General features: G+C 38.4%; 3 non-coding genes across 3 annotated transcripts; all 3 read left to right on the top strand.

The window, feature by feature from the left end:
• The first annotated feature begins 20,486 nt into the window (after positions 1-20,486).
• TRNAW-CCA (transfer RNA tryptophan (anticodon CCA)) lies at positions 20,487-20,558 on the top strand. Its single transcript has one exon. It is a non-coding gene; the product is annotated as a tRNA-Trp (tRNA).
• Positions 20,559-21,981: 1,423 nt separating this feature from the next.
• TRNAW-CCA (transfer RNA tryptophan (anticodon CCA)) lies at positions 21,982-22,053 on the top strand. The gene has a single exon. It is a non-coding gene; the product is annotated as a tRNA-Trp (tRNA).
• Positions 22,054-23,486: 1,433 nt separating this feature from the next.
• Positions 23,487-23,558, top strand: TRNAW-CCA (transfer RNA tryptophan (anticodon CCA)). The gene has a single exon. It is a non-coding gene; the product is annotated as a tRNA-Trp (tRNA).
• Positions 23,559-27,184: the final 3,626 nt, after the last annotated feature.

The raw sequence follows: 27,184 nt of genomic DNA, 5'->3' as shown, positions 1-27,184 counted from the left end.
CCCCACGTCAATTTTTTTTAATTATTTCATGAATTTCCTGAAATAATTTAAAAAAATTGAAGTGGGGCTTCGCACTATATTAGTGTCCAGCCAGGTACAGCAGGCAGGAATGGGCTGCCCCCATCCACCAGCTGCCTATTTGTACCTGGCCGGACACAACAATATAGGGAAGCCCTTTTTTTCTTAATTATTTCATGAATTTCATGAAATAATTAAAAAAAAAGTACGTGGGGCTTCGCCCTATTTTTGTGTCCAGCCAGGTACAACTAGGCAGCTGGGGGCTGGAATCTGCAGCGCAGGGAGGCCCAAGCTTTCTGGGCCCCCCCCGCTACAAATTGCAGTCCGCAGCCACCCCGGAAAATGGCGCGTTCATAGAAGCGCCATCTTCTGGCGCTGTACCCAACTCATCCAGGGCCCTGGTGCGGTGGCTCACTGGGTAATAAAGGGGTTAGGGCCAGCTTGGTATTATCAGCTGGCCCCAAGCCCAAAATTCATGGGGTCACGCCAGTATTAGACATGACCGCCATGAATTTCTAGTAAAGTATTTAAAAAAAACACAACACCCAGAATAAAGTCCTTTAATTGAAATAAAGACACAATTCTTTATTGTTCTAAATTAAACCATACTTACCATCACACCCATTCCAGCTGAAGCCAACGATCTCCTGCAATAAAAGAAAAATAATAAACCAACCTCATCCTTACCTTTCCATGGTTCCCACGACAGCTTCAGCTCTGCTACATCGAGATGACTGGCTGGACCGCAGCAGAACGCTGCCATCCAGCCTGTCATCCCGCAGACACTGAGAAGCGCAGGCATGCTTGCGCTCCTCACTGTCTCGCTGTGACGGCATCCAGATGAGCCGAGGTCATGTCCAATGAACTCGGCTCACCTCATGCACGTCACTGACAGCGTGGGAAAATTCTCCTGCACTCAGCGCTTCAGCGTGGGAGAATTCTCACGCTGAAGCGCTGAGTGCAGGAGAATTCTCCCACGCTGTCAGTGACGTGCAGGAGGTGAGCTGAGTTCATTGGACATGAGCTCACCTTATGCACGTCACTGACAGCGTGGGAGAATTCTCCTGCACTCACCGCTTCAGCGTGAGAATTTTCCCACGCTGTCAGTGACGTGCATGAGGTGAGCCGAGTTCATTGGACATGAACTCGGCTCATCTGGATGTCGTCACAGAGAGACGCTGAGCAGCGCAAGCAAGCCTGCGCTTCTCAGTGTCTGCGGGATGAGAGGCTGGATGGCAGCGTTCTGCAGCGGTCCAGCCTGTCATCTCGATGTAGCAGAGCTGAAGCTGTCGTGGGAACCATGGAAAGGTAAGGATGAGGTTGCTTTATTATTTTTCTTTTATTGCAGGAGATCGTTGGCTTCAGCTGGAATGGGCGTGACGGTAAGTATGGTTTAATTTAGAACAATAAAGAATTGTGTGTTTATTTCAATTAAAGGATTTTATTCTGGGTGTTTGTGTTTTTTTTAACTTTGACTATGGGGTTAGTAATGGGGGTGTCTTATAGACGCCTCTCCATTACTAACCTGGGCTTGATGTCAGCTGGCATTATAAGCTGACATCAACCCCAACCCTATTACCCCCTGCCACCGCACCAGGGCAGCGTGGAAGAGCGAGGCTAAGTGCCAGAATTGGCGCATCCTATGAATGCGCCATTTCTGGGGCGGCTGACGGCTGGTGTTTCTAGCCTGGGAGGGGGCCAATATTCATGGCTCCCTTCCTGGGCTATTAATATCAGCCCCCAGCTGTCTGCCTAGCCTTTGCTAGCTATTAAATTAGGGGGGACCCCACGTCATTTTTTTTGGGGTGTCCCCCATTTTAATAGCTAGTAAAGGCTATGTATTCAGCTGGGGGCTGATATTAGTAGCCTGGGAAGCTCCGTGGGTATTACCCCCTTCCCAGGCTTCAAACATCTGCCCCAGCCGTCTGCTTAACCTCCGCTAGAGCCTAAAATTAAGGGGAACCCCACGCCAATTTTTTTAATAATAAATCCTTTATTTTAATACTAAATGACAAGTACAGTAACCAACACTATCACTGTACTTCATATATATGTGACTGACATGTTTCTATCTATCTAATCTATGTGTGATGCTCTATCTTTCTGTTCTAAATTGTCGGGTACCGCTGCTGAATTGCCGGCCGGCTTTTTTAAAGAGACAGTGCATGAAAACACTATTATTTTTTTAAATAAATCCTTTACACTAAATGACAAGTACAGTAAGCAACAATATCACTGTACTTATTATATATGTGACTGACATGTTTCTATCTATCTAATCTATGTGTGAAGCTCTATTCTTTCTGTTCTAAATTGTCGGGTACAGATGCTGAATTGCCGGCCGGCTTTTTTAAAGAGACGGTGCATGAAAACACTATTATTTTTTTTAATAAATCCTTTACACTAAATGACAAGTGCAGTAACCAACACTGTCACTGTGCTTCTTATATGTGTGACTGACATGTTTCTATCTATCTAATCTATGTGTGATGCTCTATTCCTTCTTGTCTAAATTGTCGGGTACCGGTGTATGCCGCTGCTGAATTTGCCGGCCGGCTTTTTTAAAGAGAGTGTCATCTGAGCAGTTTGTCAGCTTTTGGACACCTTTGCAGGTGTTTTCTATGTGTTTCTATGTGTTTTTGTTTGCCTGCCATTGGTTTTAACGGTGTTCGACGGTGTTCTAAGGTGTTCGACGAACAGTTCGACGAACAGTTCCTCGAACATCCCGGTGTTCGACGAACCGAACCGAACCCGAACACTACGGGGGTGGCTCAACACTACTCTTTACTTACCCCAAAATGCAGTGGGAATATGCAAATTATCTCCTCAGGACTCCTCCCCTGGTTTTTTCATAACTTAACCCATGTCTGGATTAAAATTGAAGCTGTGTTGTTATCTGTCATCACAGTGTCTAAAAAAGTGTCTTTTGTTGAATGTTATAGATTAATATCTTATAAACAATTCTTTGATGAGAAAAATCATCGGGAAACGAAATCAAAACATTGAATATTTAAGGCACATCAGGATCTCCTTTCACTTTGATCATAGCATTGTCATCTTTGAATCCATAAGAAAAAAGTGTTCTTTACTAGATTCTAAATTTTAAACAGGAAAACCGTGCATTCCCAATATCAACATGTTCATTCGTCCTTGTTATTGTCATTTTCAGTCTGTGAGCAAAAGTAGCAAATTTCGAGATTTGCTCGATTTCTTCATACACTTTTCATGTGAATTATGGGCGGAAAGTTTTTTTTCATATGATCTTGTGGTGCAACTGTAGCGTGTCTGTCTTCCGATCAGAAGATTGCGTGTTCAAATCATGTCAGTGTCAGAAAACTTTTTCATAAATTAACCCATGTCTGGATTAAAAGTGAAACTGTGTTGCTATCTGTCAGCGCAGTGTCTAAGAAAGTGTCTTTTAGTTGAATGTTATAGATTAATATCTTATAAACAATTCTTTTATGAGAAAAATCATCGGGAAACAAAATCAAAACATTGAATATTTAAGGCACGTTGGGATCTCCTTTCACTTTGATCATAGCATTGTCATCTTTGAATCCATAAGAAAAAAGGGTTCCTTACTAGACTCTAAATTTTAAACTGGAAAACCCTGCATTCCCAATACCAAGATGTTCATTCGTCCTTGTTTATGTCTTTTTCAGTCTGTAAGTAAAATTAGCAAATTTCGAGAAGGTTTGCAACGATTTCTTCATACACTTTTCACATGAATTATGGGTGGAAAGTTTCTATTCATATGATCTTGTGGTACAACGGTAGTGCATCTGACTAAAGGTCAGAAGGTTGCGTGTTGAATTCACGCCAGGGTAAAGCAGCTTTTTCATTACTTAACCCATGTCTGGATTAAAATTGAAACTGTGTTGCTATCTGTCAGCAAAGTGTCTAAAAAAGTGTCTTTTAGTTGAATGTTATTGATTAATATTTTATAAACAATTCTTGATGAGAAAAATCATCAAGAAACGAAATCAAAACATTGAATATGTAATGCACTTCGGGATCTCTTTTCACTTTGATCATAGCATTGTCATCTTTGAAACCTTAAGAAAAAAGGGTTCATTACTAGATTCTAAATTTTAAACTGGAAATACCTGCATTCCCAATATCAAGATGTTCATTCGTCCTTGTTTATGTCTTTTTCAGTCTGTAAGTAAAAGTAGCAAATATCAAGAAGGTGTGTCACGATTTCTTCATGCACTTTTTAAATGAGTTATATTATGGGCGGAAAGTTTCTTTTCATATGACCTAGTGATGCAACGGTAGCGTGTCTGACTCCATATCAGAAGGTTGCGTGTTCAAATCATGTCGGGGTCAAAAAATTTTTTAATAACTTAACCCATGTCTGGATTTAAATTGAAGCTGTGTTGCTATCTATCAGCACAGTGTCTGAAAAAGTGTCTTTTAGTTGAATGTTATAGATTAATATCTTATAAACAATTATTTGATGAGAAAAATAATCAGGAAGCGAAATCAAAACATTGAATATTTAAGGTAAGTTGGGATCTCCTTTCACTTTGATCATAGCATTGTCATCTTTGAATTTATAAGAAAAAAAGGATCTTTACTAGATTCTAAATTTTAAACTGGAAATCCCTGCATTCCCAATACCAAGATGTTCATTCGTCCTTGTTTATGTCTTTTTCAGTCTGTAAGTAAAAGTAGCAAATGCAGTGTGCCACGATTTCTTCATGCACTTTTCATGTGAATTATGGGCGGTAAGTTTCTTATCGTATGAAGTCGTGGTGCAACTGCAGCACATCTTACTCCTGAGCAGAAGGTTGTGTGTTCAAATTACATCAAGGTCAAAACAATATATCAAAACTTAACCCATGTCTGGATTGAAATTGGAAATTATGTTGTTATCAGTCAGCACAGTGTCTGAAAAAGAGTCTTTTAGTTAAATGTTATAGATTAATATATTAGCAACAATACTTTGATGAGAAAAATCATCGGGAAACGAAATTAAAATGTTGAATATTTAAGAAACGTCGGGATCTCCTTTCACTTTGATCATAGCATTGTCATCTTTGAAACCATAAGAAAAAAGTGTTCATTACTAGATTCTAAATTTTAAACTGGAAAACCCTGCATTCCCAATATCAAGATGTTCATTCGTCCTTGTTTATGTCTCTTTCAGTCTGTAAGTAAAAGTAGCAAATTTCGAGAAGGTGTGCCACGATTTCTTCATGCACTTTTTAAGTGAGTTATATTATGGGCTGAAAGTTTCTATTCATATGACCTCGTGGCGCAACAGTAGCACGTCTGACTGCAGATCAGAAGGTTGCGTGTTCAAATCACGTCAGTGTCAAAAAACTTTTTCATAACTTAACTTATGTCTGGATTAAAATTGACACTGTGTTCCTATCTGTCAGCACAGTGTCTGAAAAAGTGTCTTTTAATTGAATATTATAGATTAATATCTTATAAACAATTCTTTGATGATTAAAATCATAGGGAAGCGAAATCAAAACATGGAATATTTAAGGCACGTTGGGATCTCTTTTCACTTTGATCATAGCATTGTCATCTTTGAATCCATAAGAAAAAAGGGTTCATTACTAGATTCTAAATTTTAAACCGGAAAACCCTGCATTCCCAATATCAAGATGTTCATTCATCCTTGTTTATGTCTTTTTCAGTCTGTAAGTAAAAGTATCAAATTTCGAGAAGGTGTGCCACGATTGCTTCATGCACTTTTTCAGTGAGTTATATTATGGGCGGAAAGCTTCTTTTCATATGACTTCGTGGCGCGACGGTAGCGCGTCTGACTCTAGATCAGAAAGTTACGTGTACAAATCACGTCGGGGTCAAAAGACTTTTTCATAACTTAACCCATGTCTGGATTAAAATTGAAACTGTGTTGTTATCTGTCAGCACAGTGTCTGAAAAAGTGTCTTTTAGTTGAATGTTATAGATTAATATCTTATAATCAATTATTTGATGAGAAAAATCATAAGGAAGCGAAATCAACACATTGAATATTTAAGGCACGTTGGGATCTCTTTTCACTTTGATCATAGCATTGTCATCTTTGAATCCATAAGAAAAAAGGGTTCTTTACTAGACTCTGAATTTTAAACTGGAAAACCCTGCATTCCCAATATCAAGATGTTCATTCATCCTTGTTTATGTCTCTTTCAGTCTGTAAGTAAAAGTAGCAAATTTCGAGAAGGTGTGCCATGATTTCTTCATGCACTTTTTAAGTGAGTTATATTATGGGCGGAAAGATACTTTTAATATGACCTCGTGGCACAACAGTAGCGATTCTGACTCCAGGTCAGAAGGTTGTGTGTTCAAATCACATCGGGATCCAAAAACTTTTTCATAACTTAACCCATGTCTGGATTAAAATTGAAGCTCTGTTGCTATCTGTCAGCACAGTGTCTGAAAAAGTGTCTTTTAGTTGAATGTTATAGATTAATATCTTATAAACAATTATTTCATGAGAAAAATAATCAGGAAGCAAAAGCAAAACATTGAATATTTAAGGCACGTTGGGATCTTCTTTCATATTGATCAAAGCATTGTCATCTTTGAATCCATAAGAAAAAAGGGTTCTTTACTAGATTCTAGATTTTAAACAGGAAAACCTTGCATTCCCAATATCAAGATGTTCATTCGTCCTTGTTTATGTCATTTTCAGTCTGTGAGCAAAAGTAGAAAATTTCGAGAAGGTTTGCGCGATTTCTTCATACACTTTTCATGTGAATTATGGGTGGAAAGTTTATTTTCGAATGATCTTGTGGTGCAACGGTAGCGCGTCTGATTCCATATCAGAAAGTTCGTGTTCAAATCACGCCAGGGTCAAGCAACTTTTTCATTAATTAACCCATGTCTGGATTAAAATTGAAACTTTGTTGCTATCTGTCAGCGCAGTTTCTAAAAAAGTGTCTTTTAGTTGAATGTTATAAATTAATATCTTATAAACAATTATTTGATGAGAAAAATCATAGGGAAGCAAAATCAAAACATTGAATATTTAAGGCACGTTGGGATCTCTTTTCACTTTGATCATAGCATTGTCATCTTTGAATCCATAAGAAAAAACGGTTCTTTACTAGACTCTAAATTTTACACTGGAAAACCCTGCATTCCCAATATCAAGATGTTCATTCATCCATGTTTATGTCTTTTTCAGTCTGTGAGTAAAAGTAGCAAATTTCGAGAGGGTGTGCCACGATTTCTTCATGCACTTTTTACGTGAGTTATATTATGGGCGGAAAATCTCTTTTCATCTCAACTTGTGTTGAAACGGTAGCGCATCTGACTCCAAATCAGAAGTTTGCATGTTCAAATCACGTCGGGGTCAGAAAACTTTTTCATAACTTAACCCATGTCTGGATTAAAATTTAAACTGTGTTGCTATCTGTCAGCACAGCGTCTGAAAAAGTGTCTTTTAGTTGAATGTTATAGATTAATATCTTATAAACAATTCTTTGATGAGAAAAATCATCGGGAAACGAAATCAAAACATTGAATATTTAATGCACTTCAGGATCTCTTTTCACTTTGATCATATCATTGTCATATTTGAAACCATAAGAAAAAAGTGTTCATTACTAGATTCTAAATTTTAAACTGGAAATCCCTGCATTACCAATACCAAGATATTCATTCGTCCTTATTTATGTCTTTTTCAGTCTGTAAGTAAAAGTAGCAAATTTCGAGAAGGTGTGCCACGATTGCTTCATGCACTTTTTCAGTGAGTTATATTATGGGCGGAAATCTTCTTTTCATATGACTTCGTGGCGCGACAGTAGCGCATCTGACTCCAGATCAAAAGGTTACGTGTACAAATCACGTCGGGGTCAAAAGACTTTTTCATAACTTAACCCATGTCTGGATTAAAATTGAAACTGTGTTGTTATCTGTCAGCACAGTGTCTGAAAAAGTGTCTTTTAGTTGAATGTTATAGATTAATATCTTATAATCAATTATTTGATGAGAAAAATCATAAGGAAGCGAAATCAAAACATTGAATATTTAAAGCACGTTGGGATCTCTTTTCACTTTGATCATAGCATTGTCATCTTTGAATCCATAAGAAAAAAGGGTTCTTTACTAGACTCTGAATTTTAAACTGGAAAACCCTGCATTCCCAATATCAAGATGTTCATTCATCCTTGCTTATGTCTCTTTCAGTCTGTGAGTAAAAGTAGAAAATTTCGAGAAGGTGTGCCACGATTTCTTCATGCACTTTTCACGTGAGTTATATTATGGGCAGAAAGTTTCTTCTTGTATGACCTCGTGGCGCAATGCTAGCGCGTCTTGCTCCAGGTCAGAAAGTTGCGTATTTAAATCACGTCAGGGTCAAAAAACTTTTTCATAACTTAACCCATGTCTGGATTAAAATTGAAGCTTTGTTGCTATCTGTCAGCACAATGTCTGAAAAAGTCTTTTAGTTGAATGTTATAGATTAATATCTCATAAACAATTATTTGATGAGAAAAATAATGAGGAAGCAAAATCAAAACATTGAATATTTAAGGCACGTTGCGATCTCCTTTCACTTTGATCATAGCATTGTCATCTTTGAATCCATAAGAAAAAAGGGTTCTTTACTAGATTCTAGATTTTAAACAGGAAAACCTTGCATTCCCAATATCAAGATGTTCATTCGTCCTTGTTTATGTCATTTTCAGTCTGTGAGCAAAAGTAGAAAATTTCGAGAAGGTTTGCGCGATTTCTTCATACACTTTTCATGTGAATTATGGGTGGAAAGTTTATTTTCGAATGATCTTGTGGTGCAACGGTAGCGCGTCTGATTCCATATCAGAAAGTTCGTGTTCAAATCACGCCAGGGTCAAGCAACTTTTTCATTAATTAACCCATGTCTGGATTAAAATTGAAACTTTGTTGCTATCTGTCAGCGCAGTTTCTAAAAAAGTGTCTTTTAGTTGAATGTTATAAATTAATATCTTATAAACAATTATTTGATGAGAAAAATCATAGGGAAGCAAAATCAAAACATTGAATATTTAAGGCACGTTGGGATCTCTTTTCACTTTGATCATAGCATTGTCATCTTTGAATCCATAAGAAAAAACGGTTCTTTACTAGACTCTAAATTTTACACTGGAAAACCCTGCATTCCCAATATCAAGATGTTCATTCATCCATGTTTATGTCTTTTTCAGTCTGTGAGTAAAAGTAGCAAATTTCGAGAGGGTGTGCCACGATTTCTTCATGCACTTTTTACGTGAGTTATATTATGGGCGGAAAATCTCTTTTCATCTCAACTTGTGTTGAAACGGTAGCGCATCTGACTCCAAATCAGAAGTTTGCATGTTCAAATCACGTCGGGGTCAGAAAACTTTTTCATAACTTAACCCATGTCTGGATTAAAATTTAAACTGTGTTGCTATCTGTCAGCACAGCGTCTGAAAAAGTGTCTTTTAGTTGAATGTTATAGATTAATATCTTATAAACAATTCTTTGATGAGAAAAATCATCGGGAAACGAAATCAAAACATTGAATATTTAATGCACTTCAGGATCTCTTTTCACTTTGATCATATCATTGTCATATTTGAAACCATAAGAAAAAAGTGTTCATTACTAGATTCTAAATTTTAAACTGGAAATCCCTGCATTACCAATACCAAGATATTCATTCGTCCTTATTTATGTCTTTTTCAGTCTGTAAGTAAAAGTAGCAAATTTCGAGAAGGTGTGCCACGATTGCTTCATGCACTTTTTCAGTGAGTTATATTATGGGCGGAAATCTTCTTTTCATATGACTTCGTGGCGCGACAGTAGCGCATCTGACTCCAGATCAAAAGGTTACGTGTACAAATCACGTCGGGGTCAAAAGACTTTTTCATAACTTAACCCATGTCTGGATTAAAATTGAAACTGTGTTGTTATCTGTCAGCACAGTGTCTGAAAAAGTGTCTTTTAGTTGAATGTTATAGATTAATATCTTATAATCAATTATTTGATGAGAAAAATCATAAGGAAGCGAAATCAAAACATTGAATATTTAAAGCACGTTGGGATCTCTTTTCACTTTGATCATAGCATTGTCATCTTTGAATCCATAAGAAAAAAGGGTTCTTTACTAGACTCTGAATTTTAAACTGGAAAACCCTGCATTCCCAATATCAAGATGTTCATTCATCCTTGCTTATGTCTCTTTCAGTCTGTGAGTAAAAGTAGAAAATTTCGAGAAGGTGTGCCACGATTTCTTCATGCACTTTTCACGTGAGTTATATTATGGGCAGAAAGTTTCTTCTTGTATGACCTCGTGGCGCAATGCTAGCGCGTCTTGCTCCAGGTCAGAAAGTTGCGTATTTAAATCACGTCAGGGTCAAAAAACTTTTTCATAACTTAACCCATGTCTGGATTAAAATTGAAGCTTTGTTGCTATCTGTCAGCACAATGTCTGAAAAAGTCTTTTAGTTGAATGTTATAGATTAATATCTCATAAACAATTATTTGATGAGAAAAATAATGAGGAAGCAAAATCAAAACATTGAATATTTAAGGCACGTTGCGATCTCCTTTCACTTTGATCATAGCATTGTCATCTTTGAATCCATAAGAAAAAAGGGTTCTTTACTAGATTCTAGATTTTAAACAGGAAAACATTGCATTCCCAATATCAAGATGTTCATTCGTCCTTGTTTATGTCATTTTCAGTCTGTGAGCAAAAGTAGAAAATTTCGAGAAGGTTTGCGCGATTTCTTCATTCACTTTTCATGTGAATTATGGGCGGAAAGTTTCTTTTTGTATAATCTTTTGGTGCAACGTTAGCGCGTCTGACTCCAGATCAGAAGGTTGCATGTTCAAATCACGCCAGGGTCAAGCAACTTTTTCATTACTTAACCCATGTCTGGATTAAAATTGAAACTGTGTTGCTATCTGTCAGCGCATTGTCTAAAAAAGTGTGTTTTAGTTGATTGTTATAGATTAATATCTTATAAACAATTCTTTGATGAGAAAAATCATCGGGAAACGAAATCAAAACATTGAATATTTAATGTTCTTCAGGATCTCTTTTCACTTTGATCATAGCATTGTCATCTTTGAATCCATAAGAAAAAATGGTTCTTTACTAGACTCTAAATTTTAAACTGGAAAATCCTGCATTCCCAATACCAAGATATTCATTCGTCCTTGTTTATGTCTTTTTCAATCTGTAAGTAAAAGTAACAAATTTCGAGAAGGTGTGCCACGATTTCTTCATGCACTTTTTAAATGAGTTATATTATGGGTGGAAAGTTACTTTTCATATGACCTCGTGCCGCAACGGTAGTGCGTCTGACACCAGATCGGAAGGTTGCGTGTTCATATCACGTCGGGGGTCAAAAAACTTTTTCATAACTTAACCCATGTCTGGATTAAATTTAAACTGTGTTGCTATCTGTCAGCACAGTGTCTAAAAAAGTGTCTTATAGTTGAATGTTATAGATTAATATCTTACAAACAATTATTTGATGAGAAAAATCATCGGGGAACAAAATCAAAACATTGAATATTTAAAGCACATCGGGATCTCCTTTAACTTTGATCATAGCATTGTCATCTTTGAATCCATAAGAAAAAAGGGTTCTTTACTAGATTCTAAATTTTAAACAGGAAAACCCTGCATTCCCAATATCAAGATGTTCATTCATCCTTGTTTATGTCATTTTCAGTCTGTGAGCAAAAGTAGCAAATTTCGAGAAGGTTTGCGCGATTTCTTCATTCACTTTTCATGTGAATTATGGGCAGAAAGCTTCTTTTCATATTACCTCGAGGTGCAACTGTAGCGCGTCTGACTCCATATCAGAAAGTTGCGTGTTCAAATCATGTCAGGGTCAAAAAACTTTTTCATAACTTAACCCATGCCTTTAATTAAAATTGAAGCTTTATTGCTATCTGTCAGCACAGTGTCTAAAAAAGTGTCTTTTAGTTGAATGTTTTAGATTTATATCTTGCAAACAATTCTTTAATGAGAAAAATCATCAGGAAGCAAAATCAAAACATTGAATATTTAAGGCACGTTGGGATCTCCTTTCATATTGATCATACCATTGTCATCTTTGAATCCATAAGAAAAAACGGTTCTTTACTAGACTCCAAATTTTAAACTGGAAAACCCTGCATTCCCAATACCAAGATGTTCATTCATCCTTGTTTATGTCTTTTTCAGTCTGTAAGTAAAAGTAGCAAATTTCGAGAAGTTGTGCCACGATTTCTTCATGCACTTTTTAAGTGAGTTATATTATGGATGGAAAGTTTCTTTTTGTATGAACTCGTGGCGAAACGGTAGCGCGTCTGACTCCAGATCAGAAGGTTGCGTGTTCAAATCACGTCGGGGTCAAAAAACTTTTTCATAACTTAACCCATGTCTGGATTAAAACTAAAGCTGTGTTGCTATCTGTCAGCACAGTGTCTAAAAAAGTGTCTTATAGTTGAATGTTATAGATTAATATCTTATAAACAATTATTTGATGAGAAAAATCATCGGGGAACAAAATCAAAACATTGAATATTTAAGGCACATTGCGATCTCCTTTAACTTCGATCATAGCATTGTCATCTTTGAATCCATAAGAAAAAATGGTTCTTTACTAGATTCTAAATTTTAAACAGGAAAACCCTGCATTCCCAATATCAAGATTAGAGATGAGCGGTGTTCGACTAGAACTGTTCGCCAATCTCAAATTCGAGCTGTTTTGGGCGGTGTTCGAGTTGTTCGGCCAACCCGAACGATTTGCAAAAAATTCGGCTGTTCGAGGTTATGTTCGATAACTGTTCGTGCACCAAAAGCGTGTCCTGCATGTCTGGCGCTATTTAGAGCACCAATCATGCAGGGATTGTCTGCCACTCACTGTAATGCCACAGCCATGGTGGTTGTGGCATTACAGTGATTGCCCAAATCGATGGGAACAGTGCTCACAGTGAAACATGAAAAGCCGGCAATTCATCAGCGGCATACACCGGTACCCGACAATTTAGAACAGAAAGAATAGAGCTTCACACATAGATTAGATAGATAGAAACATGTCAGTCACATATATATGAAGTACAGTGACAGTGTTGCTTACTGTACTTGTCATTTAGTGTAAAGGATTTATCAAAAAAAATAATAGTGTTTTCATGCACCGTCTCTTTAAAAAAGCCGGCCGGCAATTCAGCAGCGGTACCCGACAATTTATAACAGACAGAATAGAGCTTCACACATAGATTAGATAGATAGAAACATGTCAGTCACATATATATGAAGTACAGTGACAGTGTTGATTACTGTACTTGTCATTTAGTGTAAAGGATTTATTAAAAAAAATAATAGTGTTTTCATGCACCGTCTCTTTAAAAAAGCCGGCCGGCAATTCAGCATCTGTACCCGACAATTTATAACAGAAAGATAGAGCATCACACATAGATTAGATAGATAGAAACATGTCAGTCACATATATATGAAGTACAGTGACAGTGTTGCTTACTGTACTTGTCATTTAGTATAAAGGATTTATTTAAAAAAATATTAGTGTTTTCATGCACTGTCTCTTTAAAAAAGCCGGCCGGCAATTCAGCATCTGTACCCGACAATTTAGAATAGAAGGAATAGAGAATCACACATAGATTAGATAGATAGAAACATGTCAGTCACATATATATGAAGTACAGTGACAGTGTTGCTTACTGTACTTGTCATTTAGTATAAAGGATTTTTTAAAAAAAATAATAGTGTTTTCATGCACTGTCTCTTTAAAAAAGCCGGCCGGCAATTCAGCATCTGTACCCGACAATTTAGAATAGAAGGAATAGAGAATCACACATAGATTAGATAGATAGAAACATGTCAGTCACATATATATGAAGTACAGTGACAGTGTTGATTACTGTACTTGTCATTTAGTGTTAAAATAAAGGATTTATTTAAAAAAAAATTGGCGTGGGGTTCCCCTTAATTTTAGTCTCTAGCGGAGGTTAAGCAGACTGCTGGGGCAGATGTTTGAAGCCTAGGAAGGAGGTAATACCCACGGAGCTTCCCAGGCTACTAATATCAGCCCCCAGCGGAATACCTAGCCTTAACTAGCTATTAAAATGGGGGACCCCCGAAAAAAATGACGTGGGGTCCCCCCTATTTTAATAGCTAGCAAAGGCTAGGCAGACAGCTGGGGGCTGATATTAATAGCCCAGGAAGGGTGCCATGAATATTGGCCCCCTCCCAGGCTAGAAACACCAGCCGTCAGCCGCCCCAGAAATGGCGCATCCTTAGAATGCGCCAATTCTGGCACTTAGCCTCGCTCTTCCCACTGCCCTGTAGCGGTGGCAGTGGGGTAATAGGGTTGGGGTTGATGTCAGCTTATAATGCCAGATGACATCAAGCCCAGGTTAGTAATGGAGAGGCGTCTATAAGACACCCCCATTACTAACCCCATAGTCAAAGTTAAAAGAAAACACAAACACCCAGAATAAAGTCCTTTAATTGAAATAAAGACACATTCCTTTATTGTTCTAAATTAAACCATACTTACCGTCACGCCCATTCCAGCTGAAGCCAACGATCTCCTGCAATAAAAGAAAAATAATAAAGCAACCTCATCCTTACCTTTCCATGGTTCCCACGACAGCTTCAGCTCTGCTACATCGAGATAACAGGCTGGACCGCAGCAGAATGCCGCCATCCAGCCTGTCATCCCGCAGACACTGAGAAGCGCAGGCATTCTTGCGCTCTGCAGTGTCTGGCTGTGACGGCATCCAGATGAGCCGAGGTCATGTCCAATGAACTCGGCGCACCTCATGCACGTCACTGACAGCGTGGGAGAATTCTCCTGCACTCAGCACTTCAGCGTGAGAATTCTCCCACGCTGTCAGTGACGTACATGAGGTCAGCTGAGTTCATTGGACATGAATGAGCTCACCTCATGCACGTCACTGACAGCGTGGGAGAATTCTCCTGCACTCTGCACTTCAGCGTGAGAATTCTCCCACGCTGTCAGTGACGTGCATGAGGTGAGCTGAGATCATTGGACATGAATGAGCTCACCTCATGCACGTCACTGACAGCGTGGGAAAATCCTCCTGCACTCAGCGCTTCAGCGTGAGAATTTTCCCACGCTGTCAGTGACGTGCATGAGGTGAGCTCATTCATGTCCAATGAACTCAGCTGACCTCATGTACGTCACTGACAGCGTGGGAGAATTCTCACGCTGAAGTGCTGAGTGCAGGAGAATTTTCCCACGCTGTCAGTGACGTGCATGAGTTGAGCCGAGTTCATTGGACATGAACTTGTCTCATCTTTATGCCGTCACAGCCTGACACTGCAGAGCGCAAGCAAGCCTGCGCTTCTCAGTGTCCGCGGGATGACAGGCTGGATGGCAGCTTTCTGCTGCGGTCCAGCCTGTCATCTCGATGTAGCAGAGCTGAAGCTGTCCTGGGAACCATGGAAAGGTAAGGATGATGTTGGTTTATTATTTTACTTTTATTGCAGAAGACATTGGCTTCAGCTGGAATGGGCGTGATGGTAAGTATGGTTTAATTTAGAACAATAAAGAATTGTGTGTTTATTTCAATTAAAGGACTTTATTCTGGGTGTTTGTGTTTTTTTAAATACTTTACTAGAAATTCATGGTGGTCATGTCTAATATTGGCGTGACCCCATCAATTTCGGGCTTAGGGCCAGCTGATAATGCCAAGCTGGCCTTAACCCCTTTATTACCCAGTGAGCCACCGCACCAGGGCCCTGGATGAGTTGGGTACAGCGCCAGAAGATGACGCTTCTATGAACGCGCCATTTTCTGGGGCGGCTGCGGACTGCAATTTGCAGCGGGTGGGGCCCAGAAAGCTTGGGCCTCCCTGCGCTGCGGATTCCAGCTCCCAGCTGCCTAGTTGTACCTGGCTGGGCACAAAAATAGGGCGAAGCCCCACGCATTTTTTTTTTAAATTATTTCATGAAATTCATGGAATAATTAAGAAAAAAAGGGCTTCCCTATATTGTTGTGTCCAACCAGGTACAAATAGGCAGCTGGTGGTTGGGGGCAGCCCGTCCCTGCCTGCTGTACCTGGCTGGACACAAATATAGTGCGAAGCCCCACGTAAATTTTTTTTTAATTATTTCATGAAATAATTTTTTTAAAAAAGGGCTTCCCTATATTGTTGTGTCTGGCCAGGTACAAATAGGCAGCTGGTGGTTGGGGGCAGCCCGTTCCTGCCTGCTGTACCTGACTGGACACAAATATAGGGCGAAGCCCCTGGTCAATTTTTTTTAAATTATTTCAGGAACTTCATGAAATAATGAAAAAAAAATTGATGTGGGGCTTCGCCCTATATTTGTGTCCAGTCAGGTACAGCAGGCAGGAACGGGCTGCTCCCATCCACCAGCTGCCTATTTGTACCTAGCCGGACACAACAATATAGGGAAGCCCTTTTTTTCTTAATTATTCCATGAATTTCATGAATCTAAAAAAAAAATGCGTGGAGCTACGCCCTATTTTTGTGTCCAGCCAGGTACAACTAGGCAGCTGGGGGCTGGAATCTGCAGCGCAGGGAGACCCAAGCTTTCTGGGCCCCACCCGCTGCAATTTGCAGTCCGCAGCCGCCCCGGAAAATGGCGCGTTCATAGAAGCGCCATCTTCTGGCGCTGTACCCAACTCATCCAGGGCCCTGGTGCGGTGGCTCACTGGGTAATAAAGGGGTTAAGGCCAGCTTGGCATTATCAGCTGGCCCTAAGCCCGAAATTCATGGGGTCACGCCAATATTAGACATGACCACCATGAATTTCTAGTAAAGTATTTAAAAAAAACACAACACCCAGAAAAAAGTCCTTTAATTGAAATAAACACACAATTCTTTATTGTTCTAAATTAAACCATAATTACCATCACGCCCATTCCAGCAGAAGCCAACGATCTCCTGCAATAAAAGAAAAATAATAAAGCAACATCATCCTTACCTTTCCATGGCTCCCACGACAGCTTCAGCTCTGCTACATCGAGATGACAGGCTGGACCGCAGCAGAACGCTGCCATTCAGCCTGTCATCCCGCAGACACTGAGAAGCGCAGGCTTGCTTGCGCTACTCAGTGTCTGGCTGTGACGGCATCCAGATGAGCCGAGGTCATGTCCAATGATCTCGGCGCACCTCATGCACGTCACTGACAGCGTGGGAAAATTCTCACGCTGAAGCGCTGAGTGCAGGAGAATTTTCCCACGCTGTCAGTGACGTACATGAGGTGAGCCGAGTTCATTGTCGGCTCATCTGGATGCCGTCACAGTCAGACACTGAGGAGCGCAAGCATGCCTGCGCTTCTCAGTGTCCGCGGGATGACAGGCTGGATGGCAGCGTTCTGCTGCGGTCCAGCCTGTCATCTCGATGTAGCAGAGCTGGAGCTGTCCTGGGAACCATGGAAAGGTAAGGATGAGGTTGCTTTATTATTTTTCTTTTATTGCAGGAGATCGTTGGCTTCAGCTGGAATGGGCGTGATGGTAAGTATGGTTTAATTTAGAACAATAAAGAATTGTGTCTTTATTTCAATTAAAGGACTTTATTCTGGGTGTTTGTGTTTTTTTTTTTAACTTTGACTATGGGGTTAGTAATGGGGGTGTCTTATAGACGCCTCTCCATTACTAACCTGGGCTTGATGTCAGCTGGCATTATAAGCTGACATCAACCCCAACCCTATTACCCCCTGCCACCGCACCAGGGCAGCGTGGAAGAGCGAGGCTAAGTGCCAGAATTGGCGCATCCTATGGATGCGCCATTTCTGGGGCGGCTGACGGCTGGTGTTTCTAGCCTGGGAGGGGGCCAATATTCATGGCTCCCTTCCTGGGCTATTAATATCAGCCCCCAGCTGTCTGCCTAGCCTTTGCTAGCTATTAAATTAGGGGGGACCCCACGTCATTTTTTTTGGGGGGTCCTCCATTTTAATAGCTAGTAAAGGCTAGGTATTCAGCTGGGGGCTGATATTAGTAGCCTGGGAAGCTCCGTGGGTATTACCCCCTTCCCAGGCTTCAAACATCTGCCCCAGCCGTCTGCTTAACCTCCGCTAGAGACTAAAATTACGGGGAATCCCACGCCAATTTTTTTTAATAATAAATCCTTTATTTTAATACTAAATGACAAGTACAGTAACCAACACTATCACTGTACTTATTATATATGTGACTGACATGTTTCTATCTATCTAATCTATGTGTGAAGCTCTATTCTGTCTGTTATAAATTGTCGGGTACAGATGCTGAATTGCCGGCCGGCTTTCTTAAAGAGACGGTGCATGAAAACACTATTATTTTTTTTGATAAATCCTTTACACTAAATGACAATTACAGTAAGCAACACTGTCACTGTACTTCATATATATGTGACTGACATGTTTCTATCTATCTAATCTATGTGTGATTCTCTATTCCTTCTATTCTAAATTGTCGGGTACAGATGCTGAATTGCCGGCCGGCTTTTTTAAAGAGACGGTGCACGAAAACACTATTATATTTTTTAATAAATCCTTTACACTAAATGACAAGTACAGTAAGCAACACTGTCACTGTACTTCATATATATGTGACTGACATGTTTCTATCTATCTAATCTATGTGTGATGCTCGATTCCTTCATGTCTAAATTGTCGGGTACCGGTGTATGCCGCTGCTGAATTGCCGGCCGGCTTTTTTAAAGAAAGCGTCTTCTGAGCAGTTTGTCAGCTTTTGGACACCTTTGAAGGTGTTTTCTATGTGTTCCTATGTGTTTTTGTTTGCCTGCCATTGGTTTTAACGGTGTTCGACGGTGTTCTAAGGTGTTCGACGAACAGTTCGACGAACAATTCCTCGAACATCCCGGTGTTCGACGAACCGAACCGAACTCGAACACTACGGGGGTGGCTCAACACTAATCAAGATGTTCATTCATCCTTATTTATGTCATTTTCAGTCTGTGAGCAAAAGTAGCAAATTTCGAGAAGGTTTGCGCGATTTCTTCATACACTTTTCATGTGAATTATGGTCGGAAATCTTCTTTTTGTATGATCTTGTGGTGCAACGTTAGCGCGTCTGACTCCAGATCAGAAGATTCCGTGTTCAAATCACGCCAGGGTCAAGCAACTTCTTCATTACTTAACCCATGTCTGGATTAAAATTGAAACTGTGTTGCTGTCAGCGCAGTGTCTAAAAAAGTGTGTTTTAGTTGATTGTTATAGATTAATATCTTATAAACAATTCTTTGATGAGAAAAATCATCGGCAAACGAAATCAAAACATTGAATATTTAATGCACTTCAGGATCTCTTTTCACTTTGATCATAGCATTGTCATATTTGAAACCATAAGAAAAAAGGGTTCATTACTAGATTCTAAATTTTAAACTGGAAATCCCTGCATTCCCAATATCAAGATGTTCATTCGTCCTAGTTTATGTCCTTTTCAGTCTGTAAGTAAAAGTAGCAAATTTCGAGAAGGTGTGCCATGATTTCTTCATGCACTTTTTAAGTGAGTTATATTATGGGCAGAAAGTTTCTTTTCACATGACCTCGTGGAGCAACGGTAGCGTGTTTGACTCCAGATCTGAAGGTTGCGTGTTCAAATCACGTGAGTGTTAAAAAACTTTTTTATAACTTAACCCAGGTCTGGATTAAAATTGAAGCTGTGTTGCTATCTGTCAGCATAGTGTCTGAAAAAGTGTCTTTTAGTTGAATGTTATAGATTAATATCTTATAAACAATTATTCGATGAGAAAAATCATAGGGAAGCGAAATCAAAACATTGAATATTTAAGGCACGTTGGGATCTCTTTTCACTTTGATCATAGCATTGTCATCTTTGAATCCATAAGAAAAAAGGGTTCTTTACTAGACTCTGAATTTTAAACTGGAAATCCCTGCATTCCCAATATCAAGATGTTCATTCATCCGTGTTTATGTCTTTTTCAGTCTGTGAGTAAAAGTAGCAAATTTCGAGAGGGTATGCCACGATTTCTTCATGTACTTTTTACGTGAGTTATATTATGGGCGGAAAGAATCTTTTCTTCTCACCTTGTGGTGCAACGGTAGCACGTCTGACTCCATATCAGAAGGTTGCGTGTTCATATCACGTCGGGGTCAAAAAACTTTTTCATAACTTAACCCATGTCTGGATTAAAATTGAAGCTGTGTTGCTATCTGTCAGCACAGTGTCTGAAAAAGTGTCTTTTAGTTGAATGTTATAAATTAATATCTTATAAACAATTATTTGATGAGAAAAATCATAGGGAAGCGAAATCAAAACATTGAATATTTAAGGCACGATGGGATCTCTTTTCACTTTGACCATAGCATTGTCATCTTTGAATCCATAAGAAAAAAGGGTTCTTTACTAGACTCTGAATTTTAAACTGGAAAACCCTGCATTCCCAGTATCAAGATGTTCATTCATCCTTGTTTATGTCTTTTTCAGTCTGTAAGTAAAAGTAGCAAATTTCGAGGGGTGCCACGATTTCTTCATGCACTTTTTAAGTGAGTTATATTATGGGTGGAAATTTACTTTTAGTATGATCTCGTGGCGCAACGGTAGCGCGTCTGACTCCAGATCAGAAGGTTGCGTGTTCAAATCACGTCGGGGTCAAAAAACTTTTTCATAACTTAACCCATGTCTGGATTAAAACTAAAGCTGTGTTGCTATCTGTCAGCACAGTGTCTAAAAAAGTGTCTTATAGTTGAATGTTATAGATTAATATCTTACAAACAATTATTTGATGAGAAAAATCATCGGGGAACAAAATCAAAACATTGAATATTTAAAGCACATCGGGATCTCCTTTAACTTTGATCATAGCATTGTCATCTTTGAATCCATAAGAAAAAAGGGTTCTTTACTAGATTCTAGATTTTAAACAGGAAAACCCTGCATTCCCAATATCAAGATGTTCATTCATCCTTGTTTATGTCATTTTCAGTCTGTGAGCAAAAGTAGCAAATTTCGAGAAGGTTTGCGCGATTTCTTCATTCACTTTTCATGTGAATTATGGGCAGAAAGCTTCTTTTCATATTACCTCGAGGTGCAACTATAGTGAGTCTGACTCCATATCAGAAGGTTGCGTGTTCAAATCATGTCAGGGTCAAAGAACTTTTTCATAACTTAACCCATGTCTGGATTAAAATTGAAGCTTTATTGCTATCTGACAGCACAGTGTCTAAAAAAGTGTCTTTTAGTTGAATGTTTTAGATTTATATCTTGCAAACAATTCTTTAATGAGAAAAATCGTCAGGAAGCAAAATCAAAACATTGAATATTTATGGCACGTTGGGATCTCCTTTCACTTTGATTATAGCATTGTCATCTTTGAATCCATAAGAAAAAAGGGTTCTTTACTAGACTCTAAATTTTAAACTGGAAAACCCTGCATTCCCAATACCAAGATGTTCATTCGTCCTTGTTTATGTCTTTTTCAGTCTGTAAGTAAAAGTAGCAAATTTCGAGCATGTGTGCCACGATTTCTTCATGCACTTTTTAAGTGAGTTACATTATGGGTGGAAAGTTACTTTTTGTATGATTTCGTGGTGCAAGGGTAGCGCGTCTGACTCCAGAACGGAAGGTTGCGTGTTCAAAACACGTCGGGGTCAAAAAGCTTTTTCATAACTTAACCCATGTCTGGATTAAAACTAAAGCTGTGTTGCTATCTGTCAGCACAGTGTCTAAAAAAGTGTCTTTTAGTTGAATGTTATAGATTAATATCTTACAAACAATTCTTTGATGAGAAAAATCATCGGGGAACAAAAGCAAAACATTGAATATTTAAGGCACGTCGGGATCTACTTTAACTTTGATCATAGCATTGTCATCTCTGAATCCATAAGAAAAAAGGGTTCTTTACTAGATTCTAAATTTTAAACAGGAAAACCCTGCATTCCCAATATCAAGATGTTCATTCGTCCTTGTTTATGTCATTTTCAGTCTGTAAGTAAAAGTAGCAAATTTCGAGAAATTGTGCCACGATTTCGTCATACACTTTTCATGTGAATTATGGGTGGAAAATTTCTTTTCGAATGATCTTGTGGTGCAATGGTAGCGCGTCTGACTCCAGATCAGAAGGTTGCGTGTTCAAATGACGCCAGGTTCAAGCAACTTTTTCATTACTTAACCCATGTCTGGATTAAAATTGAAACTGTGTTGCTGTCTGTCAGCGCAGTGTCTAAAAAAGTGTCTTTTAGTTGAATGTTATAAATTAATATCTTATAAACAATTATTTGATGAGAAAAATCATAGGGAAGCGAAATCAAAACATTGAATATTTAAGGCACGTCGGGTTCTCCTTTCACTTTGATCATAGCATTGTCATCTTTGAATCCATAAGAAAAAAGGGTTCTTTACTAGACTCTGAATTTTAAACTGGAAAACCCTGCATTCCCAATATCAAGATGTTCATTCATCCGTGTTTATGTCTTTTTCAGTCTGTGAGTAAAAGTAGCAAATTTCAAGAGGGTGTGCCACGATTTCTTCTTGCGCTTTTTACGTGAGTTATATTATGGGCAGAAAGTTTTTTTTCATCTCTTCTTGTGGTGCAACGGTAGCACGTCTGACTCCATATCAGAAGATTGCATGTTCAAATCATGTCAGGGTCAAAAAACTTTTTCATAACTTAACCCATGTCTGGATTAAAATTTAAACTGTGTTGCTATCTGTCAGCACAGTGTCTGAAAAAGTGTCTTTTAGTTGAATGTTATAGATTAATATCTTATAAACAATTATTTGATGAGAAAAATAATCAGGAAGCGAAATCAAAACATTGAATATTTAAGGAACGTTGGGATCTCCTTTCACTTTGATCATAGCATTGTCATCTTTGAATCCATAAGAAAATACGGTTCTTTACTAGACTCTGAATTTTAAACTGGAAAACCCTGCATTCCCAATATCAAGATGTTCATTCATCCTTGTTTATGTCTTTTTCAGTCTGTAAGTAAAAGTAACAAATTTCGAGAAGGTGTGCCACGATTTCTTCATGCACTTTTTAAGTGAGTTATATTATGGGTGGAAAGTTACTTTTCATATGACCTCGTGGCGCAACGGTAGCGCGTCTGACTCTAGATCGGAAGGTTGCGTGTTCATATCACGTCGGGGTCGAAATACTTTTTCATAATTTAACCCATGTCTGGATTAAAATTGAAGCTGTGTTGCTATCTGTCAGCACAGTGTCTGAAAAAGTGTCTTTTAGTTGAATATTATAAATTAATATCTTATAAACAATTATTTGATGAGAAAAATCATAGGGAAGCGAAATCAAAACATTGAATATTTAAGGCACTATGGGATCTCTTTTCACTTTGACCATAGCATTGTCATCTTTGAATCCATAAGAAAAAACGGTTCTTTACTAGACTCTGAATTTTAAACTGGAAAACCCTGCATTCCCAATATCAAGATGTTCATTCATCCTTGTTTATGTCTTTTTCAGTCTGTAAGTAAAAGTAGGAAATTTCGAGAAGGTGTGCCACGATTTCTTCATGCACTTTTTAAGTGAGTTATATTATGGGTGGAAAGTTATTTTTGTATGATCTCGTGGCGCAACGGTAGCGCGTCTGACTCCAGATCAGAAGGTTGCGTGTTCAAATCACGTCGGGGTCAAAAAACTTTTTCATAACTTAACCCATGTCTGGATTAAAACTAAAGCTGTGTTGCTATCTGTCAGCACAGTGTCTAAAAAAGTGTCTTATAGTTGAATGTTATAGATTAATATCTTACAAACAATTATTTGATGAGAAAAATCATCGGGGAACAAAATCAAAACATTGAATATTTAAGGCACATCGGGATCTTCTTTAACTTTGATCATAGCATTGTCATCTTTGAATCCATAAGAAAAAAGGGTTCTTTACTAGATTCTAAATTTTAAACAGGAAAACCCTGCATTCCTAATATCAAGATGTTCATTCATCCTTGTTTATGTCATTTTCAGTCTGTGAGCAAAAGTAGCAAATTTTGAGATTTGCGCGATTTCTTCATACACTTTTTATGTGAATTATGGGCGGAAAGTTTCTTTTCATCTCATTTTGTGGTGCAAAGTTAGCGCGTCTGACTCCATATCAGAAGATTGCGTGTTTAAATCATGTCGGGGTCAGAAAACTTTTTCATAACTTAACCCATGTATGGATTAAAATTTAAACTGTGTTGCTATCTGTCAGCGCAGTGTCTAAAAAAGTGTATTTTAGTTGATTGTTATAGATTAATATCTTTTAAAATATTCTTTGATGAGAAAAATCATCGGGAAACGAAATCAAAACATTGAAAATTTAATGCACTTCGGGATCTCTTTTCACTTTGATCATAGCATTGTCATCTTTGAAACCATAAGAAAAAAGTGTTCATTACTAGATTCTAAATTTTAAACTGGAAATCCCTGCATTCCCAATATCAAGATGTTCATTCGTCCTTGTTTATGTCTTTTTCAGTCTGTAAGTAAAAGTAGCAAATTTCAAGAAGGTGTGCCACGATTTCTTCATGCACTTTTTAAGTGAGTTATATTATGGGCGGAAAGTTTCTTCACACATGACCTCGTGGAGCAATGGTAGCGCATCTGACTACAAATCAGAAGGTTGCGTGTTGAAATCACGTTGGGGTCAAACAACTTTTTCATAACTTAACCCATGTCTGGATTAAAATTGAAGCTGTGCTGCTATCTGTCAGCACAGTGTCTGAAAAAGGGCCTTTTAGTTGAATGTTATAGATTAATATCTTATAAACAATTATTTGATGAGAAAAATAATCAGGAAGCGAAATCAAAACATTGAATATTTAAGGCACTTTGGGATCTCCTTTCACTTTGATCATAGCATTGTCATCTTTGAATCCATAAGAAAAAAGGGTTCTTTACTAGATTCTAAATTTTAAACAGGAAAACCCTGCATTCCCAATATCAAGATGTTCATTCGTCCTTGTTTGTGTCATTTTCAGTCTGTGAGCAAAAGTAGCAAATTTCAAGAAGGTTTGCGCGATTTCTGCATACACTTTTCATGTGAATTATGGGCGGAAAGTTTCATTTCGTATGGTCTTGTGGTGCAACGGTAGCGCGTCTGACTCTAGATCAGAAGGTTGTGTGTTCAAATCATGCCAGGGTCATGCAACTTTTTCCTTACTTAACTCATGTCTGGATTAAGATTGAAACTGTGTTGCTATCTGTCAGCGCAGCGTCTAAAAAAGTGTCTTTTAGTTGAATGTTACAGATTAATATCTTATAAACAATTCTTTGATGAGAAAAATCATTGTGAAACGAAATCAAAACGTTGAATATTTAATGCATTTCGGGATCTCTTTTCACTTTTATCATAGCATTGTCATCTTTGAAACCATAAGAAAAAAGGGTTCATGAATAGATTCTAAGTTTTAAACTGGAAATCCCTGCATTCCCAATATCAAGATGTTCATTCGTCCTTGTTTATGTCTTTTTCAGTCTGTAAGTAAAAGTAGCAAATTTCGAGAAGGTGTGCCACGATTTCTTCATGCAATTTTTAAGTGAGTTATATTATGGGTGGAAATTTTCTTTTCATATGACCTTGTGGCGCAACGGTAGCGCGTCTGACTCCAGAAGGTTGTGTGTTCAAATCACGCCAGGGTCAAGCAACTTTATCATTACTTAACTCATGTCTGGATTAAAATTGAAACTGTGTTGCTATCTGTCAGCGCAGTGTCTATAAAAGTGTCTTTTAGTTGATTGTTATAGATTAATATCTTATAAACAATTCTTTGATGAGAAAAATCATCGTGAAACGAAATCAAAACATTGAATATTTAATGCATTTCGGGATCTCTTTTCACTTTGATCATAGCATTGTCATCTTTGAAACCATAAGAAAAAGGGATCATTAATAGATTCTAAATTTTAAACTGGAAATCCCTGCATTCCCAATATCAAGATATTCATTCGTCCTTGTTTATGTCTTTTTCAGTCTGTAAGTAAAAGTAGCAAATTTCAAGAAGGTGTGCCACGATTTCTTCATGCAATTTTTAAGTGAGTTATATTATGGGCGGAAAGTTTCTTTTCATATGACCTCGTGGCTCAATCGTTGTGTGTCTGACTCCAGATCAGAAGGTTGCGTGTTCAAATCACGTCGGGATCAAAAAACTTTTTCATAACTTAACCCATGTCTGGATTAAAATTGAAGCTGTGTTGCTATCTGTCAGCACAGTGTCTGAAAAAGTTTCTTTTAGTTGAATGTTATAAATTAATATGTTATAAACAATTATTTGATGAGAAAAATCATAGGGAAGGGAAATCAAAACATTGAATATTTAAGGCACGTTGGGATCTCTTTTCACTTTGAACATAGCATTGTCATCTTTGAATCCATAAGAAAAAAGGGTTCAATACTAGATTCTAAATTTTTAACAGGAAAACCCTGCATTCCCAATTAGAGATGAGCGTTGTTCTACTCGAACTGTTCGCCAATCTCAAATTCGAGCTGTTTTGTTCGGTGTTCGAGCCGTTCGGCGAACACGAACGATTTGAGAAAAATTTGGCTGTTCGAGATTATGTTCGATAACTGTTCGTGCACCAAAATCATAACTGGATTTTTTCTCAGTAATGATGAAAATTAATGTTAATACGCAGTTTGAGTGTACAGCGGGGTGGGGGTAGGGGCAGGGGATGGATCTCTGCAGGAATAATGAAGAACTCCATTTTTTTTTCTCTTTCCCGCATTTGCAGTGGGGAGGTGCTATCTGTCAGCCTATCAGCAGCGCATACACGGAGCGATGTGCTTTTTTTCACACAAGCAAGGGAATGTGTTATTGGCAGTGTATGTCACATGTCCTTGCCCTATAAGACCAAGCCATTTTCCCCGTCGCCACCATTTTCTCACTGCTGCAGCTGCGTGTTAGACGGCACCGCTGTTGCTGTGTGCGCTATACCTTGTTAATTTCAAGCCAATTTTCGCACAAATCTACAGATAGCTTGGGAGTAGGGAATAGTTGTGATTGCAGTCCTTTTAAGGACTAGGTTACAGCATTTCCTACGACTTTTATCAGGCAGGTCTGTGCTCTTAAATAGATAGATTGTGGGAGTAAAGACTAATTGTAATTGCAGTCTTTTTCAGGACTAGGTTACATCAGTTCCTATCAGATTTTGCCAGGCAGGTCTGTGCCAGTGCTGTGCAAGTTTTTTTCACAGCATTTGGCTGAATCTAGCAAAGCTAATCCTTTTGGCCTATTGCAGAGTGTGTTAGTCAGTGGAGTAGCCTATCTGTGTTGCAAGATAT

Source organism: Phyllobates terribilis, unplaced genomic scaffold (assembly GCF_046119375.1).
Source record: "Phyllobates terribilis strain yellow unplaced genomic scaffold, ASM4611937v1 Scaffold_11__3_contigs__length_659146591, whole genome shotgun sequence".
Lineage (NCBI taxonomy): Eukaryota > Metazoa > Chordata > Amphibia > Anura > Dendrobatidae > Phyllobates > Phyllobates terribilis.
This window is presented reverse-complemented; position numbering and strand designations above follow the sequence as displayed.